The 19,945-nt window shown below is 37.9% G+C and overlaps 1 pseudogene; it reads left to right on the forward strand.

Annotated features, from left to right (window-relative positions):
• The first annotated feature begins 1,153 nt into the window (after positions 1–1,153).
• LOC138168002 (large ribosomal subunit protein uL4m pseudogene) lies at positions 1,154–1,994 on the forward strand (annotated as a pseudogene).
• The last annotated feature ends 17,951 nt before the right edge of the window (positions 1,995–19,945 follow it).

A 19,945-nucleotide genomic window follows, 5' to 3' on the forward strand; every position in this document is an offset into this window, starting at 1 on the left:
TGCTGTCTTGGGTGGTGGTCCTAGGGTGAGAAATGCCAGTGTGCCAGAGCTTGTGGTGGCTGTAGAGAGGGTGCTCTCCTTAGATCTCTGACAATATTTGTGAAAACACCAGTGATTTGGGACAAAGTTCTCCACTCTGGAAAAGGCGTTCTACTGTGGCAAAGAGCTCTGTAGCAGCAAGCACCTTAGCATACCCAGGATGGCTGCTAGCATAGGTTCTTTGATCTGCTTTTCTAAAGGAAAGCAACTCAATGGGTTAACAATCTCACTTTAATCAAACATATATCATTTACTTGGTTCAGGGGGAAAAGTCAACACCCTGAACTTCAGAGAATACAAACAGAGGTTACAAGCAGACAAAAAAAAATACAGACAGTGAAACAGAGTAGCAGACAGGGCTTTCAGCTGCCTGATCATTGAATCAATACCTAGTTAGTTACCAGAGAGGGAAGCATCAACATCTGAGTTTTCAAAGCCAGGGGCCTCAGCAGATGCCCAGAGTCTCATCTGGCCAAATCACAAACTCTTCCCAAAGTGAGCCCCAAAGCAAAACCTCACATCAGGGTATATGTAGCCTTCTCCTGGGTCAAAGAATGTCACAACCCTCTTGACCCACTGCCTAATCACATAGGTGCAAGGTGTGGACATTCCTGAAAAACAAGCCTCCCACCACAGGCTCCATGTGACCACATTCAGCCTATTAAGGGCCAGGGTATATTTTCAAATCAAGGAAGGTTCTCAGATTCACCTAAGCCTATCAGGGGCCAAAGGGCAGAGAACATCTTCAGATTCCCATTACAAGCTCAAAAGTTAAGTAACTGGCTGGCAAGAGGAGCAGGCAGAGGAAGCACAATCAGACCATAGGATCCTTTTGTGGGGACAAAAAGGATCAAAACATGGAACCAGGAGAAGCCAACAAAGGCAAAACTCCTACATCAAAAGCTTCCAAGGAAAACATGAACTGCTTACAGACCATAGAGGAGCTCAAGAAGGATTATGAAAATCAAGTGAGAGAAGAAGAGGAACAATTGGGAAGAGAAATGAGAATGATGCAAGACAATCTTGAAAAACAAGTCAACAGCCTGCTAAAGGAGACCCCAAAAATACTGAAGTAAATAACACCTTAAAAATAGACTAATTTGGATCTGGGCAGCCCTGGGGGCTCCCGCAGAAAGAGCTCTGTCTACGCTGACCAGTGTAGATCTCAGAAGCCAGGAGCATGCATTGACTACAGGCCTCCCAAGCCCGGCCACCATTGCCCTCCTCTGCCACTGTGAGCTCTCAGTTCCCGTGCACCAGACCTCTGTTCAAGCCTGGGTGGAATCTCTCGGAGGCTGTGAGGACATGCACTTGGACCTGGCCAACCTACACCTGGACGTGTTCCCTGTGCCACCCAGGCAGGATCTTATACATGAGGTTGCAATACAGCAGAAGACCTTCAAGAGAATTAGTTATGCCAAGACCAAGACCGAGGAAGAGGTGAGAGTTGGTGGGAGGAAGCCCTGCAAACAGAAAGGCTCAGGCCGGGAGCATCTATTCCCCAATCTGGAACAGAGGTGCTATTGCTCATGGTCCACAGGGTCCAATAAGTTACTACTATATGTTGCCTATGAAGGTTCTAGTGCTGGGCCTCAAGGTGGCCCTGACAGTCAAGCTGATGCAGGACAACTTTCATGTGGTAGATTCCTGGGAGCTGCCAACCTCAGACCCAAGATATTTATTAGACCTGGTTCAGCACTGATGTTGGGGGGACTCTGTGCTCCTTGTTTATGTAGATGAGGAGATACCCCAGAACATTGTTTCTGCTGTTTCCAACCTGAAGACCATCGACCTGGTGCCCAGCAGTTGGCCTCAATTTCCACAGTATGCTGAAGCACCAGACCCTGGTCTTGACTCTCAACATTGTTGCCCTCCTAGAGAAGAAGCTGTTATGGCATGATAAGCGCTACACTGCTCCCTACCCATTCTGTCAACCCTACAGTGACTTCCCTTGACCCTCCACAGTGACTGGGCTTTTCCACTCCTGGTATATCAGAATAAAGAGTCTTTGTCACTTAAAAAAAAGTCATAGATTTCAAATAACCCAAGAGATGTCCTGTGATCTCAAAAGGGAGAGAAGCCATGAGTTTTCTGTTCTATTTCAGAAGTTACATTAATAGCAATTGATTCATGAATATTTATTGGAAAGAAGATTAGACTAAAGTTTGAAGATAAAGGGTCACAAGAGGTGGGGCTAGAAGGTACCTTAAGGAACCTAGTCCAACCCTTCCATTTTATATGAGGCTCAGAGAGGTCCAAAGTCACATTGGTAATTGAAATGGGAGTTGAACCCAGATCCAATGACTCCAAATCCAGGTCTCCTACATCATACCACAGAATCTTTCAAATTAGGTTACATATTTAAGCAAATTCACCAAAAGAACAATATATGATCTCTGATTTGAGAGGCAATCTGTCAAACTCCAAACCACATTTTTGCTTTTGAATTTAAAAAAAATGAATTTCATTATCATAGTAAGAAAAAGAAAAATTAACATAAAAATCTGACCTTGTGAAGAAAGTCTGGTTCTGTTGATCATACTGTTATTTATCAGAGTTTTTGGAATGAAACCACTCCCTTAAGACTCAGCTGTATATGTATTATGTAAATAAAATATATTCTACTCTGAAAAAAATAGACTAATTGAAATGACAAAAGAGGCCCAAAAAGAGAATGAGGAGAAGAATCCCCTAAAAAGCCAAATTGCTCAGATAGAAAAAGAATTTCAAAAACTCCCTGAAGAGAATAATTCCTTCAAAATTATATTGGAGCAAATGGAATCTCATGACTTTATGAGAAATCAAGGTACTATAAAACAGATCCAAACAAATGAAAAAATAAAAGGCAATGTGAATGTCTCATTGGAAACACCACTGACCTGGAAAATAGATCCAGGAGAGATAATTTTAAAATTATTAGACTACCTGAAAGCCACGATACAAAAACAACCCTAGAAATCATCCTTCAAGAAATTCTTGAGGAACATTACACTGATATTTTAAAACCAGAGGGCAAAATAGAAATTGAAAGAATTAACCAATCACCTCTTGAAAAAGATCCCCAAAAGAAAACTCCTAGGAATATTATAGCCAAATTCCAGAGTTCCCAGGTCAAGGAGAAAATATTAAAAGCATCTAGGAAGAAACAATTTGAGTATTGTGGAAACACAATCAGGATAACACAAGATCTAGCAGCTTCTACATTAAGGAATGGAAGGGTCTGGAATATGGTATTCCAGAGGTCAAAGGAGGTAGGATTAAAACCAAGAATTACCTACCCAGCAAAACTGAGTATAATGCTTCAGGGGAAAATGTGGTCATTCAATGAAATAGAGGACTTTCAAGAATTCTTGAAGAAAAACCCAGAGCTGAACAGAAAATTTGACTGTCAAATACAAGAAGCAAGAGAAGTATGAGAAGGTAAATAGGAAAAAGGAATCATAAGGAACTTATTAAAAATGATCTATTTACATTCCTACATGGAAAACAATAATTGCAACTCATGAGACTTTTCTCAGTATGAGAGTTAGAGCAATTATATCTATATGCATGTATGTATACATACATACATATACATGTTTATATAGGAGGGTGTGTATATAAATACATATCTGAGTGTGTATATTTGTGTATATGTATATATAGACAGAGGACACAGGATCAGTTGAATAGGAAGGGAAGATATCTAAAAACTAAAATTAAGAGGTGAGAGAGGAATATAATGAGAGAAAGAGATATGGAGATAAAGAATAAGGTAAATTATTTCATAGAAAAAATGCAAGAGAAAATTGTTACAATGCAGGGGAAGAACAAGAAGGTGATAGGGAATGGGTCAACAATACTCTCATTGAATTTGGCTTAAGGAGGGAATAGCATACACACTTAATTGGGTATTTCACCCCACAGGAAAACAGGGAGGAATGGGATAAAGAGGGGGAATGACAGAAGGGAGGACAATTGGGGAAGAGGGTAGTTAGAAGCGAACACTTTTGATAAGGGACAGGGTCAAAGTAGGAAATATAATAAGTGGGGGGGGGATGGAGGGGAATATAATTAGTCTTTCACAATATATCTACAATGGAAATGTTTTGCATAACTACACATGTACAACCTATATTGAATTGCTTATCTTCCCAGTGGGAGTGGGTGAGAAGCGAAGAAGGGAAAGAATCTGGAAATCAAAGCTTTATAAACAAATGTTTAAAAAAATGGTTTTTCCCATGCAACTGAGAAATAAGTTACACAGGCACTGGGGTATAGAAATTGATCTTGTTCTACCAGAAAGTTAGAGGGAATGGGGGAGGATATAAGAGAGAGCAGATTGGGGGAAGGGATATTCCATAGGCTAATTATTTTGGTGTGGTATGTAGGGGAAAGAGAAGGAGAAAATTGTAACACAAAATCTTGTGGAAATGAATGTTGAAAACTAAAACTAAACAAACAAAAAAAGAAATGAAGGCCTTATCAGAGACATTGACCATAAAAATTGTTTTCCGGCTTCCTGCTTCCCTTCTAATCTTGGTTGCATTGGCTTTATTTGTCAAAAACCTGTTCAATTTAATGTAATCAAAATTCTCCAATATGCATTCCATAATGTTTTCTGTCTTTTGTATGGGCATAAATTCTTCCCTTATTTGTAAATCTAACACGTAAACTATTTATTCCTTAATCTCCTGGTTTGTTTATAGTATCAGTCTTTATATCTAAACCATGTAACCCATTTTGAACTTATCTTAATAGAGAATGTAAGATGTTCTTCTATACCTAGTTTCTGCCATACTATTTTCCAGTTTTCCTAGTAGTTTTTGTCAAATAGTGAGTTCTTATTGCAGAAGCTAGAGTCTTTGGATTAACTAAAAGATCACAATGCTCATTGATTATTGTACGTTATATAACTCAATCTATTCCATTGATTCACCATTCTGTTTCTTAGCCAGTACCAAATAGTTTTGATGATTGCTACTTTATAATAGAACATTAGAATAGAATAGAACGGTATGGCTAGGCCACCTTCCCTTGCATTTCTTTTAATAAATTTCCTTGAAATTCTGAACCTTTTCTTCTTCAAGATTGTTATTTTTTTCTAGCTCTATAAAATATTTTTTGGTAGTTTGATTGTTATGGCACTGAATAAGTAAACGAACTTAGGAAGAATTGTCATTTTTTATGATAGTACCTCAGCCTACCCATGAACATCTGATATTTTCCCAATTCTTTACATTTGACATTGTGTGAAAAGTGTTTTGTAATTGTTTTCATATAGTTCCTGGGTTTATCTTGGCAGGTAGACTCCCACACAGTTTAAATTATCTAAAGTAACTTTAAATGGAATTTCTTTTTCTCTTTCTTGCTTTTGGGCTTTGCTAGCAATATGTAGAAATGCCTGTGATTGATGTGGGTTTATTTTATATCCTACAACTTTTCTAAAATTGTTTATTATTTCATGTATTTTTTTACTTGATTCTCTAGAATTCTCTAAGTACGTCATCACATCATCTGTAAAGAGTGATAGGTTTTTTTCTTCTTTGCCTGTTCTAATTCCTTCAATATCCTTTTCTTTTCTCATTGCTAAAGACAACATTTCTAGTAGAATATTGAATATCAGTGGTGATACTGGACATCCCTCTTTCACCCTTGATCTTATTTTCAATGCTTCTAGTATATCACCATCACATATAATGCTTGCTGATGGTTTTAGATAGATTCTACTTAGGAAGGCCCATTTATTCTTATGCTCTTTAGTGTTTTTAATAGGAATTGATGCTGTATTTTGTCAATAGCTTTTTCTGCATCTATTGAGATAATCATATGGGTTCTCTTAGTTTTGTTGTTGATATGGTCAATTATGCTGGGTAGTTTTCCTAATATTGAAAGAGTCCTGAATTTCTGATATGAATCTTACCTTCTCATAGTGAATTATCCTTGAGATAAGCTACTGTAATCTTTTTGCTAATATTTTATTCAAAATGTTTTTTTTTTACCACTATTCATTATGGAAATTGGTCTATAATTTTCTTTCTCTGTTTTGACTACAGTTAAGGTATCAGCACCAAATTTGTACCATAAAAAGAATTTGGTAAAACTCATTATTCACCTTCTTCACCTATTTTCATAAATTATATATCATTTGAATCAATTGTCTTTAAATAATTAATAAAGTTAATTTGTAAATCTACCTAGCCCTAGAGATTTTTTCTTAGTGAGTTCATTGATGACTTGTTCAATTTCTTTTCCTGAAATGGGTTTATGCAAGTATTTTATTTCCTCTTTTGTTATGTGAGCAATTTATATTTTTGTAAATATTCATCCATTTCACTAAGATTGACAAATTTATTGGCATACAGTTGGGCAAAATAGCTCCTAATTTTTACTTTGATTTCCACTTCATTGGTAGGTGAATTTGCCCTCTTCATTTTTGATACTGGTAATTTGGCTTTCTTCTTTTTTTTTTTTTTGGTAAGTCATGGTAAATTACTTTTTTATTTTTCAAAAGTTTTATTAACTTCTGATTTACATCATTCATTTCCACGAGATTATGAGTTACACATTTTCTCTCTGTTTTTCCCCTACCCACCGGCCCAAAATAGCAGTCCCACAGTATATCCCCTCCTCCAATCTGTTCTCTCCCATATCTTCTCTCATACCCCCTTTGACTTTTCCAATAGGGCATAGTGGATCTTTATGCCCCAGTGCATATCTTATTTCCCAATTACATGCAAAATAGTATTATTAATAGTATATATACAAACATTTGATTTTAAAACTTTGAATTCCAGATTCATTTCCTTCCTCCCTTGTCACCCACCCTCACTGGAAAGATAAGCAGTTCAGTATAGGTTGTATATGTGTAGCTTATGCAAAACTTTAACATAGTTGATATATTGTAAAATACTGAATATAATTCACTCCCTCTTATCCCACCTTCCACTAGTTATATTCTCTATTTTGATCCCATCCCTTTTCAAAAGTAGGTGCTTCCAACTTCCCTCCCCCCTGAGCCTGCACTCCATTCCATCATCCCCCCTATTCACCTGTAGGGTGAGATACCCTATTTATTGTGTATTTCATTCCCTCCCTGAGCCAAATTCAATGAGAATAAGGTTAACCCATTACCTTTTTCCTTCCTATTCTTCCCCTCCATTGTAACCATTTCCCCTTGCCTCTTCTATATGAGATAGTTTACCCCATTCTCTCTCCCCATCTCTGCTCATTATATCCTTCTCTCACCTCTTAATTTCTTTTAAGTATCATCCCTTCCTATTAAATTGATCCTGTGCCCTCTATCTATGTGTAAACATATATACACACATTCTCATATATATTCATACACCTGCATACCCTCCAATATAGACATATATATTCTCTTCAACTATTATCATACTGAGAAAAGTTTCATCAGTTACAATTATAGTTTTTCCATGTAGGAATGTTAATAGTTCCACTTTGATAAGTTCCTTATGATTTTTTTTCCTGTTTACCTTCTCATGCTTCTCTTGTTTCTTGTATCTGAATGTCAAATTTTCTATTCAACTCTGTTTTTTTCATCAACAATGCTTGAAAGTCCTCTATTCCACTGAATGACCATATTTTCCCCTGAGACATGATACTCAGTTTTGCTGGGTAGGTGATTCTTGGTTTTAATCCCAGCTCCTTTGACCTCTGGAATATCATATTCCAGGCCTTCAATCCCTCAGTGTATAAGTTGCCAGATCCTGGGTTATCCTGATTGTGTTTCCATGATATTCAAATTGTTTCTTCCTGGCTGCTTGTAATATTCTCTCCTTGATGTGGGAATTTCAGAGCCTGGCTATAATACTATTAGGAGTTTTCTTTTTGGGATCTTTTTCAGGAGGTGATCGGTGGATTCTTTCAACCTCTATTTTGCCCTCTGGCTCTAAAACATCAGGGCAGTTTTCCTTGAGAATTTCTTGGAGGATGTTTTCCAGGTTCTTTCTTTGATCATGGCTTTCAGGTAGTCCAATAATTTTCAAATTATCTGTCCTGGATTTATTTTCCAGGACAGTGGTTTTTCCAGTGAGATATTTCACATTGCCTTCTATTCTTTCATTTGTTTGTGTCTGTTTAATAGCATCTTGATTTCTCATAAAGTCATTAGCTTCTATTTGCTCCAATCTTATTCTGAAGCAATGATTCTCTTCATTGAGCTTTTGAGATTCTTTTTCCATCTGGCAAATTCGACTGTTTTTTTTTAAAAGCAATTGGGGTTTAGTAACTTGCTCAAGGTTCCACAGCCAGTTATTTCTGGGTGTGGTGCTAAGTATCTGAGCCTGAATTCAATCCCCAGGTCATCCCGACACTGGGGCTGGTGCTCTTACTCGCTGAGCCACCTGGCCACCCCTAAAATTTGACTTTTTACGTCATTCTTCTCCTCATTGCCTTTTTGAGCCTATTTTCCCATTTGAGTTAGTCTGTTTCTTAAGGTGTTATTTTCCTCAGTCAGGCTGTTGACTCTCATTTTGTAATTTTCTTGCATTTTTCTCATTTCTCTTCCCAATTTTTCCTCCACTTCTCTTATCTGTTTCTTAAGGTCCTCTATGGCCTGTAACCAGCTCGTATTTTCCTTTGATGTTTTTGGTGCAGGAGTTCTGACTTCACTTTCTTCCTCCTTTTCCATGATTTTATCCTTTTTGTCCCCAAAATAGGAATCTAATGTTGGGTTATTCTGTTTGCTTTGTTTCCTTTGCCTGGGCATGTTGCCACTCAATCACTTACTTGACTTTTGGGCTTTTTGCCACAGTAGGACTCTGCTACCAGATGGGGGAGCTTCTCTCTGAAACGCTGGGGTTTTCTTAGCTGCCAGAGGTATTAGTTGGGAGCCCTTGCTGAAGCCTCCACATGCTCTGGCAAGCTGGTCACACACCCCAGGACCTCTACCCTTGACTGTAATCCAGATCCAAGCATGTTACAGTAAGAGTAATTACCCTTGAGGTTACCCCTGAGGTTGGTCACTTGGTCCCCCTACACTCTGCAGGCCAGGAGATGAAGCTGTCACGGGCAGCAGCGGCTGCACAGCAGCCCTCAGTGGCTTCTTGCCCTGGGGGCAAAAGCTGAGGCACTCCTAACTACTGGGTCCCAAAGTCCATATTGCACTGACCTCTCACTTTGTCCTTTACATCTATGTGTTGATAAATCTGGAAATGACCACAGCTGCTAGTGATCTGGAGTCCCTCCAGCCGGTGGCTGGTCAGGCCCACTCTGGGGCTAAAACCTCTGCATGGAGCTGGGCTCGGCTCCCAGAGCACTGAACTGGACGATTCCTGATGGCCTTCCCAGCTGTCCTCAGCAGGAGGTTAGCTTCTCTGTGTCATTTTGTGGGTTCTGTAGCTCCAAAGTTTGTTTAGAGTTCCCTTTTACATGAATTGGGGAAGGTGGAAGCCAGGAGCCATGGGGAGTACCTGCTTCTGCTCTGCTATCTTGACTCTGCCCCCCTCTTTTTTCTTTTTTCTTAAATCAAATTAAGCAAAGGTTTATCTAATTTGTTGGTTTATTTTTCATAAAATCATCTCTTAATTTTATTTATTAGTTCAATAGTTTTCTTAATTTAAATTTTTTTAATCTCTTTTGGTTTTTGAAATTTCTAATTTGACATTTAATTGGGAATTTTTAATTTGTTCTTTTTGTATATTTTTAGTTACATGCCCATTTTATTGATCTCTTTTTTTCTCTCTTTTATTCATGTGAGCATTCAAAAATATTAATTTTCCCCTAAGAGCCACTTTGACTGCATTCCATAAACTCTGTTTTCTTGCCTCATTATTATCATTCTCTTAGATGAAATTATTGATTGTTTTATGATTTATGTTTGACACAGTTATTCTTTAGGATTAGATTATTTAGTTTCCAATCAGTTTTTATTCTACCTTTCCATGGCCCTTTATTACATGAAATTTTTATTGCATCATGATGTGAAAATGATCCATTTAATATTTCTTCCTTTCTGCATTGGATTGTGAGGTTTTTCTACCTTAGTACTTGGTTAATTATTTTGTGTAGGTGCCTTATTCTGCTAAGAATAAGGTATATTTCTTCTGTCCATTCAGTTTTCTCCAGAGGTCTATCATATCTAACTTTTCTAAATTTCTATTCAACTCTTTAACTTCTTTCTTTTTATTTCGTTGTCAGATTTGTTTAATTCTGAGAGAGAGAAGCTGAGGGCCCCAGTAGTATAGTTTTGCTGTCTATTTCTTCCTGTAACTCCCTTAACTTCTCCTTTAAGAATTTAGATGCTATACCTCTCGGTACATATATGATAAGTAATGATATTCCTTCCTTGTCTTTGGTACCTTTTAGCAGGATGTAGTTTCCTTCCTTATCTCTTTTAATTAGGTCTATTTTTGCTTTTGCTTTGTCTGAGATCATGATTGCCACCCATGCTTCTTTTTTTACTTCAGTTGAAGCATAATGTGTTCTACTCCAGCTTTTACTACTACTTTTATCTTTACTCTGTTTGTATTGCTCTGCTTCAAATGTGTTTCTTGTATAAAACATATTGCAGGATTACAGGTTTTACTCCACTCTTCTGCTTCCTTTTTGTGGAAGAGTTCATCCCATTCACATTCACAGTAATGATTACTATCTGTGCCTTTCTCTCCATCCTATCCCCCTTCCCCTGTTTATGCTTTTCCCTCTCCTTTCTCCCTTTCCTTCCTCACTAGAGTTTTGCTTTTGACCACTACCTCTTTCACTCCACCCTCCCCTCCATCCTTTTTTTTTCACTTTAACTATTTTTCACTTTCACTTTACTACTTTTTCCTCTCTTCTATCCAGCCCCTCTCTTCTCTTTCCCTGTTTACCTCCAACTTTCAAAGGGTAAGTTAGATTTCTATACCTGAGTATATTATTTCCTCTTTGAGTCAAATCTGATTAGAACATTAATGCTTATCTCCCTCCTTTCTCCCTCTACTACAATAGATCTTTATGCCTGTTCATATGATGTAATTTATTCTTTTATACCTTCTCCTTTTCTCTTTTCCCAGTACAATCCCTTTTCACCACTTAGATTATTTTAATCATCACATCAAAGTCAGCTTATACCCATGCCCTCCTCTGCATATGTATACAGCTTCTAAATGTTATAAAGATAGATCTCTCAAGAGTTACAAGGATCATCTTCCCCTGTAGGAATGTAAAAACTTGGAACTTATTGAATAACATGTCTTGTTTTGTTTTTTCTATTTTTGTGTTTACCTTCTTATACCTCTCTTTAGTCTTGTATTGAAGATCAAATTCACTCTTGAGCTGTGATCCTTTTTATCAAGAAAGATTAGAAGTTCCCTATTTTATTGAATATCCATTTCTTCCCCTGAAAGATTATGCTCAATTTTTCTGGGTTGTCATTATCCAAACTCCACTTAATGGTTTTATTTTGGACTCTCCCACTTTGAGTGAATATCAATGACAACTATTTTTCTTTGGAACCGCAAGCCTGAGGGTCTCCTTCTCTCAGCTTAATTTTTTTTTTCTTTTCTAATTAAAGGGGCCATCCCTTGATTCAATTCTTAAAGAGGCCTATTTACTAAATGGTTGTTTACTCCAAGTGAGTACATGGAAAGATCTTAGCCTATAATGGCCAGAGTCTCCCATTGCATCCTGGGTCATTTCCAGTCATCCTGATGAATATCAGGTTACTGGATCCAGATGACTCTGAAGGAGAAAATGAGGTTGGTGACTTTGCACAGCCCCTTCCCCCCACTTAAATCCAAATCAACTGCAAGTCATGTCATTATTTCCCTTATGCCATGGTCCTCTTTGAAAACAAAGGACAAACACAACCTGTTACTGTGTACAGTCTTCTCTTGTTTCTGCTCATTTCACTCAGCATCAGTTCATATAAGTCTTTACAAGTCTTTCTGAAGTCTGCCTGCTCATCATTTCTTATAACACAATAGTATTCCATTGCATTCATATACCACTTGTTCAGCCATGCCCCAATTGATGGGTATCCCCTTAATTTCCAATTCCTGGACATCACAAAAAAACTGCTATGAATATTTTTGTACAGGTGGGTCTTTTTTCAATTTTTATGATGTCTTTGGAATACAAAACTAATAGTGATATTGGTGGACCAAAGGTATGCACATTTTTATAGCCCTTTGGCTATAAAAGTTTGGGCTATCCAGTTCCAAATTGCTCTCCAGAATGGTTGATCAGTTTACAACTCCACCATAAATAAGTTAAAGTTCCAATTTTCCCCATATCTTCTCCAGCATTTATAATTTTCCTCTTTTGTCATGTTAACCAATTTGATAGGTGTGATGTACCTCAGAGTTGTTTTGATTTGCATTTCTCTAGTAAATAGAGATTTAGAGCATTTTTTCATATGATTATAGATAGTTTTAATTTCTTCCTCTGAAAACTGCCTGTTAGTATTCTTTAACTATTTATCAATTATGGTATGACTTTGCTTCTTATCTTTTGATACACTTTGACTCTTGCATTTGACTCCCATTTTACATCCAGGGTTTAGGATTTGTTTGTGGTGGTGCCATATGCAATTATCATCTGGTTATATGAGTTACAAAAACTTCTAATCAGACATTATCCAGGAAGTAAGTAACCTCAAAGGAGGAGAATATGAGTCCAGATTTGGGAAAACATGCTGAGGTTCAATAAGCATTTGCCTTTTTACATCTCCTGCAGACTCCATATGTTGATTTTCTAGTAAGAAACAGATTAGTTGTGACTTGGATTTTCCTGACTTCCAGCCAGTAGCCATATTTCCTATGCCAACTTACTGACTGCTCCCTCTTACCCATATCCATGAGCTTTTTAATAGTAGGAAGGAAGGAAACCACCATTTATTAAGTGGGTATTATGCATCAGACACTAAAATATACATTTTTCAAATATAACCTTATTTGATGTCCACAAAATCCCTGGCAAGTAGACATTATTTTTATCCCCATTTTATAGATGGAGGAACTGGACAGATAGAGGTTAAAGTGACTTGCTTAGCCTATGATGCTGGATTTGAATTCAGACTCCACATCCAGCAATCTATCCATTCACACAGTCTCTAAGATCTGATTCAGCACATTTCCACTGCCCATCACCATTCTTGCCATATGCCAGATGTTTAAAAAATGCTTGTTAATTGACTAATGGTCATTCAATAGGTGTGATAAAATCTAGGAAGCATTCCTTAATTGCTTCACTTGGAAGTGAACTACCCTCCTGTCATCATTCCTATTTCTTTTTCCACCATGCAGGCACACACGCACATATTGCCTTCTACCTTGTATTAAGGGTATTTTTGTAATTCTTGTATTTTATATTGTATCATAGAACCCTCTGGGGACAATGATCATCTGGATCACTAACATTTTCTAGCATATCATATTTTCTCAATATTATTAATTAAATATATTATTCTGGCAGGCTCAATCAAATTAGAAACTTAAAGCAAACCATCCTAACCATCATAGGAATCACACAAGGAGAGTAGTACAGGAATGAGGGAACCTGTTATTAATAAGTAGCTTGGGGTAGCAAGTTATTATTTTGGATAGAGGGAGAAGCCTAACGGAAGGAAAATATTTGCTCATATCCAGACTGAGGCACTTGCTGAGTGACCCTGACAAGTCACTATTTCCCTCAGTTTTCTATATGTGAAATGGGGATAATAACAGCAGATATCTCTGAGAATTGTTGGGAGGCTCAAATTATATCACAGTTGTCAAGTACTGAGCACAGCACCTGGCAGGACATAAACTTTATTATTTTGTTGCTGCTATTGTTGTTATTATTATAAACACAAAATGAGCTGGAGTCCTTGGATTTTAGACTAACATGACAGAAATATTTTGTCCTGAAATGGATTCTCTTTTCAGACATTGTTAGTCGTTTCTGATTCTCTCCTCCTCAGGTGGCTTCACAAAAACTACCAGCAGGCCTTGACCATAATGTTTGCTGTGGAGGAGATCAACAGGGATCCTGTTCTGTTGCCCAACATTTCTCTGGGATTCCAGGTGTACAATGCCTACCACAGTGATGAGAGGACCTTGGAGAGCTCCCTGCAGTGGTTGACAGGACAGGGTCAGCTAGTCCCTAACTTCAGCTGTAGAGAGCAGCACAAGTCTGTGGCTGCCATTGGAGGAGCCACATCTGCTCTGTCCATCCAGATGGGGACCCTGCTTGAGCTCTACAAGATCCCACAGGTGGGTTACATTGGGCCTACTGTCTACTAAACCTTTATCAAGTTACTCCAGTTTAGGAGAGGTTGAAGGACCTGTCTTTGAACTACATTCAAATTATACTCAAAGAATAGATATAAAATTACCTTGCTCTATGGAAGGATGAGTGGGGAAGGACTAAGCATTTAGGGAGTACCTACGGTGTGCCAGGCAATGTGCTATACACTCTTGCAAATATTTTCTCATTTCATCCTCCCAACAATCTTATAAGGCAGGTGCTGTTATTGTTTCCACCTGAAGCAAACAAAAATTAGGTGACTTGTCCCTGGTCATCCCACCAGTAAGTGTCTAAGAACAGATTTCAAGTCAGATCTTCCTCATTCCAAATCCAGTGCTATATTTACTTTATCCAAAACTTGCTATGTATGTGGCAAAAGAGACTAAGAAGAATTAGTCATACAGGTAGCAGAAGAACCAGAGAAAAACAGCATCAGAAAAAAAATCCATAAGCAAACAAACAGGAAAATACAGGATATCAAAGAGAAAAAAAATGATTAACAGAATCCCAAGATGTCAACATGGATGGAAATTTCAGAGAGTCCATTTGATTAGACAATTCAAGGATGATAGGTGACTTTGGAGATATTGATTTTAGTCAAATATTTTAGATGTTATGTTACAGAGGGTTTAGAGTAGAGGAACACAAGGTGTTGAATATAGAGAAACTTGTCAAGGAATTAAGGCACGAAGTGGAGGAGAGAAATAAGACAATAGCTACCAGATTGGTAGGATCCACTGAGAGTTGTTTTGAGCTAAAGGGAAATGGACATGGGCATAGTTGTAAGAAGGTGGGAAACAGCCAGGAAATAAGGAGAGATGACAGATTATTGAGAGAGTGGAAATGATGGAAGAAGGAAACTGGTAAAAATGGAGTGGGATGAGATTAAGGATGTATTCAGAGGTTTGCATTTACAGTGAGAGAATCTACTTCTTCACTTAATATCGAGATGAAGGAGATGGTGAGGGAAATCATCTAAGTGATTTTACTTAAGGAGGAGAAGAGAAATGAAGGAACCCTCATTAAAGAAAAAAAGATTGTTTTTTGTGAAGTATGAGGCAGGGTCACTCAAGAGGATGGATGGAAGGAATACTGTAAGAGATTTGAAGACATACAATGATAGTAACAATATCTGGAATTTACATAGTATTTTAAGGTTTCCAAGGTTCTATTCATGTATAAAGTGCCTGGCACAACATAATATGCATTAATAACGGTTAGCATTTATTTTTACTACATATGTTATCTCTTTTGTTCCTCACAACAAGCCTGGATGGCAGGTGCTAATATTATACCCCTTTTATAAAAGAGGAAACTAAGCTATAAGAAAGGATAAGTCACTCATCCAAGATTTGAACTCATATTTTTTTAAAGCAACTGGGGTTAAGTAACTTGCTCAATGTTACACAGCCAGTTATTTTGTGTGGGTGCTAAGTATCTGAGGCTGAAACCGATCCTGGGTGTCCTGACTCCAGGGCTGGCGCTCTTACTCACTGCGCCACCTGGCCTCCCCCAAACTCATATCATCCTAAGTCCAGGGCCAGTGCTCTATTCACTGTGCCACTACCTGATGTTTATTGAGGATTTTTGGTATATTTCCTATTGTAATTCAATAGGGAGTCAGTTAGGAAATGGAAAAGAGTCATCTCACTGCAAGTGAGTCTTTGACTTCAGGTGAGTGATTTAGTAGGAAGACTCTGCAGTGAACCCAGTCAGCACAATTTCCTGATTTTCTTCTATCCCATGCATCAACATACCAATAGAAATAAAAGTGATACATTGTGGGGCCTGCCATGGTATTGAGACTAATTCAAGTTTGGGTCCGGCCAAGACAAAGGGTCCTGTGGATGGAGTGTTGGTGATCGTGCAGTGGTGAATTGATTCATCAATGAGATGAAATAAAGCAGACAGAAAAAAGTAGCCAAAGTAGGGCTGATGAAATGGGAAAGATAACCTCCATGTCATCAGTTGCCTTTCAAAAAATGGTATTTGTCTTTTCAAGATCATGATATTCTAGATGAGGTCTGATTTAGGCAGACTCTGATATTTTTTCCCTGAATTGGGAAGCTCTGTTTCTTATTGAAGACTGGGATTTCACAAGCTTTTCTGACTGCTGGTGGACATTGAGTTTGCAGTCTGTTAAAACTCTTACAGGTATTTCCCCCTATGAAATGCTGCCTACTTAGCCCCTCTCTGCCCTTCTTGTACTTATGAAGTTCATTTTTTTTGCATTCAAGTGTAAGATTTAAATTTATGTCTGTTATATTTCACCTATTAGATTTAACCCAATGTACTAGCTGATTAGATCCTTTTTGGAATCTTCTTACTCTGCCATCCATGTTGGAGCTGCCACTCCCAGCTTTCAGCTATTTGCAAATTTAATAAGTGCATCTTCGTCTGACTTTACCTAAATCATTGACAATTAATCTATAAAGTCAGTGACAAAGAACAACGTTCTAGAGCATTCTAGCAGGGACTTCCTTCCAAAGTGTTTTTGTTGTGAGTGTTCAGTTATTTCAATTGCATCTGCTTCTTTGTGACCCCAACTGAGATTTTCTTGGCAAAGATATAAAATGGATTTTCTATTTCCTTTTCCAGCTCATTTCATGAATGAGGAAATTGAAAAAAAAAAATCAGGTTGAGTGACTTGCCCAGAGTGACATAGCTAGTCCAGATTTCAATTTAGGAAGATGAGTCTTCCTGACTCCAAACCTGGCAACCTATCCACTTCAGTGCCATCTGGCTGGCCTAGTGCCTAATGTGACATTGTCCCATTAAATACTATGCTCTGCATCTAATCATTCAAGAATTTCCATAGTGCTTTACTTATAATATTAACTAGTCGACATTTTCACGTTTTTTTTTTGATGGGATAGCATAAAATAGCTTAGTAACATGGAAAAGAAAAAGATTTGCTCTGGATTCAGAGGATTGAGTACAGTTTTCACCCTTGCACTTCTTCACTTTGGACAAGTCAAACCTCCCTCAATTCTAGTTTGCTTGCCAGTAATACAAGGACTGAATAGAATATCCTCTCTGTTCCCTTGTAGCTCTGGATACTTGAGACTCTACAGGGAAACTTTTTCAAATGATTTGCTCAAATATGGACATATTATATCTACAGTTTTTCCATTATCAGAAAGTCTTGTTATATCTTTAAAAATCACAGAATGTCAATTTATATTACTTTATTCTCAGAGACATTGAAGTCACAGAAGACAGTCTTGGTGAATATATATGTATGTATATATGTATATATACCTATGTGTATACGTTATATACACACACACTCATGTATATGTGTATATATAACACAACAAAACAAAATACAACATAACAATATAATTAATGTAATGTAAAGCATTACATTATATTTTATTGTAATATAATGCAATACCATTTAATATAATATGATATGCAATACAATATAACACAACAGAACATAATATAATGTAATGCATATAATGTAATATAATGTAATGTAATATAATGTAATATAATATAATGTAATGTAATATAATGCAATGCAATATAATAAATATAACATAATATAATATAATACAATACAATACACACAAATAATAAAACAAATATAAATAAGGCATTAATAACTTGGAAAAGACCATAGAGGCTTCGGGATATTAGATACCAGTACATAAAACAGTGTCTGTGGGTGGCTAGGTGGTGCAGTGAATAGAGCATTGGCCCTAGAGTCAGGAGGACGTGAGTTCAAATCCGGTCTCAAACACCCCAAACACAAAAACTAGCTGTGTGACCTTGGGCAAGTCACTTAACTCCAATTGCCCTCCAAAAAGCAAAAAAAAAAATTAAAACAGTGTCTGATGGAAAAAATAAGTTGATATATTATGTTTGTGTGGGTTTCTGAATTACATGACAAGCCAGTGTAGAATTGTGTTTTCCAGCAGCAGGACAGTCAAAGGATGTTTGAATCCAGGGGCAAAGGACTCCAGAGAGGAAATTGCCATTAAAGGGAAAGGAGAAAGCTCCACATCATGGCCTCATGAACTTTGAAAGGTGAGAAGGGCTGAGGTCCCATCATCACTGGCAGCAGCATGGTACACTGGAGACAATAGCAGTACCTTTTTATCATCAGGTGTTAGCTTCTACAATGGGAGGTGAAAGACACTATTGAGAAATGAGGCACATGAAGAAAGGAAGCTGGAGAACTCTGTTGTTGCTGTTCAGTGATTCTTTTTTCCAGTTTTGTCTGACTCTATGAGCCCGTTGAGGTTTTCCTGGCAAAGATCTGGTAGTGGTTTTTCATTTACTTCTCTGGGTCATTTTACAGAGAAGGGAACTAAGGTCAACAGGGTTAAGTGACTTACATGGCTAGTAAATGTCTGAGGCCACTTTGAACTCAGAAAGATGAGTCTTCCTGACTCTAGGACCAGCAATGTACCCACTGCACCATCTAGTTGCCCTCAAGGACTCTTTAAGGGCACTAATCCTTAGAGACAAGCAAAGAGCCACACCTAAAAGGAACTTCATGAGGACTCCCTAAAGAGAGAAAAACACCTCCAGGAATGTGTAGATATGAATCCATCTTTTGGCCACATGTATTGTCTAAGTTTGAGTCAATTATCTTCTGAGACCTTGTGGTATAAATGAAGAGTGTACTTATGGTTAGGGGAAATGTTTTGTTGCAATAACTATTCTTCCTATACTTGTATACTTTCCTATATAATAAATATGTTTTCTGAAAACTAAGTTTAGCTGAGGAACATACCTTTTGGGACCCATGACTCCAATAAATAGAAACCCCTATAACCTCCTGTTATAGGAATGTAAATTGAAAGACCTTCCCTGACCCTAGGTTAAGTACACCTGGAGCCTGTGGTGGGAGGCTTGTTTTGAAGAGATACTTTGTGATTGGGCAGTGGGTCAAGAGGGTTGTTACATTCTCTGAGCTTGGAGAAAGCTATATAAACTCTTTATCTGAGGATGTGAGGCTTTGCTTTGGGGCTCACTTTGAGAAGTGTTCTGTGATTTGACCAGACAAGACTCTGGGCAGCCCTTGAGAGACCCCCTCCCTTCCTCCCCCAGGCTTTGAAAACCCAGATGTTGATGCTTCCCTCTCTGGTAACTCTGATTTGGTATGGATGTATGTAATGGTGGACAGTTTGGAAGCCTGTCTGCTGAAATGTTCTTGTAACTTATGCTTGTAACCTCTGTATATTCTGAAGTTTGTGGTGCTGACCTTTTCCCCCTGGACTAGGTAAATGATATATGTTTGATTGATTAAAGTAAGCTTGTTAACCCATTTTGAGTTGCTTTCCTTTAACAAAGCAGATCCAAGAACCTGTGTTGGCAGCCACCCTGGGGACAATGGGGTGCTTGCTGCTACACCTCCTACCTTTGTCAGTTCCTTCTTAGGAGACGAAAGACAGTAGTTAGCAGCAGCCAGCTTTTCTAGAATCAACTTAACAGTTAACAGGGAGATGGGGAAATGGGCTATGAGGGTGTACTATACATACACGCTCTGATGTGTGGTCTTGTCATTATATGATGGATTCTGATTTTGCTCCTTTTAGAATTTTCTATGGTCAGTGTGCAATACCATCAAGCGGTGATTGAGGGACATGGATGTCATGGTCAGTATTCCCACGGTGATAACTTCACTTCTTGTGTTCTCTAAATTCCATGGACCTTGCATATCACTTGGCAGCATGTAAAG

Source organism: Petaurus breviceps, unplaced genomic scaffold (genome assembly GCF_028583685.1).
Source record: "Petaurus breviceps papuanus isolate PSGF00001 unplaced genomic scaffold, PetGlider_PUasm1.0 349800, whole genome shotgun sequence".
Taxonomy (NCBI): domain Eukaryota; kingdom Metazoa; phylum Chordata; class Mammalia; order Diprotodontia; family Petauridae; genus Petaurus; species Petaurus breviceps.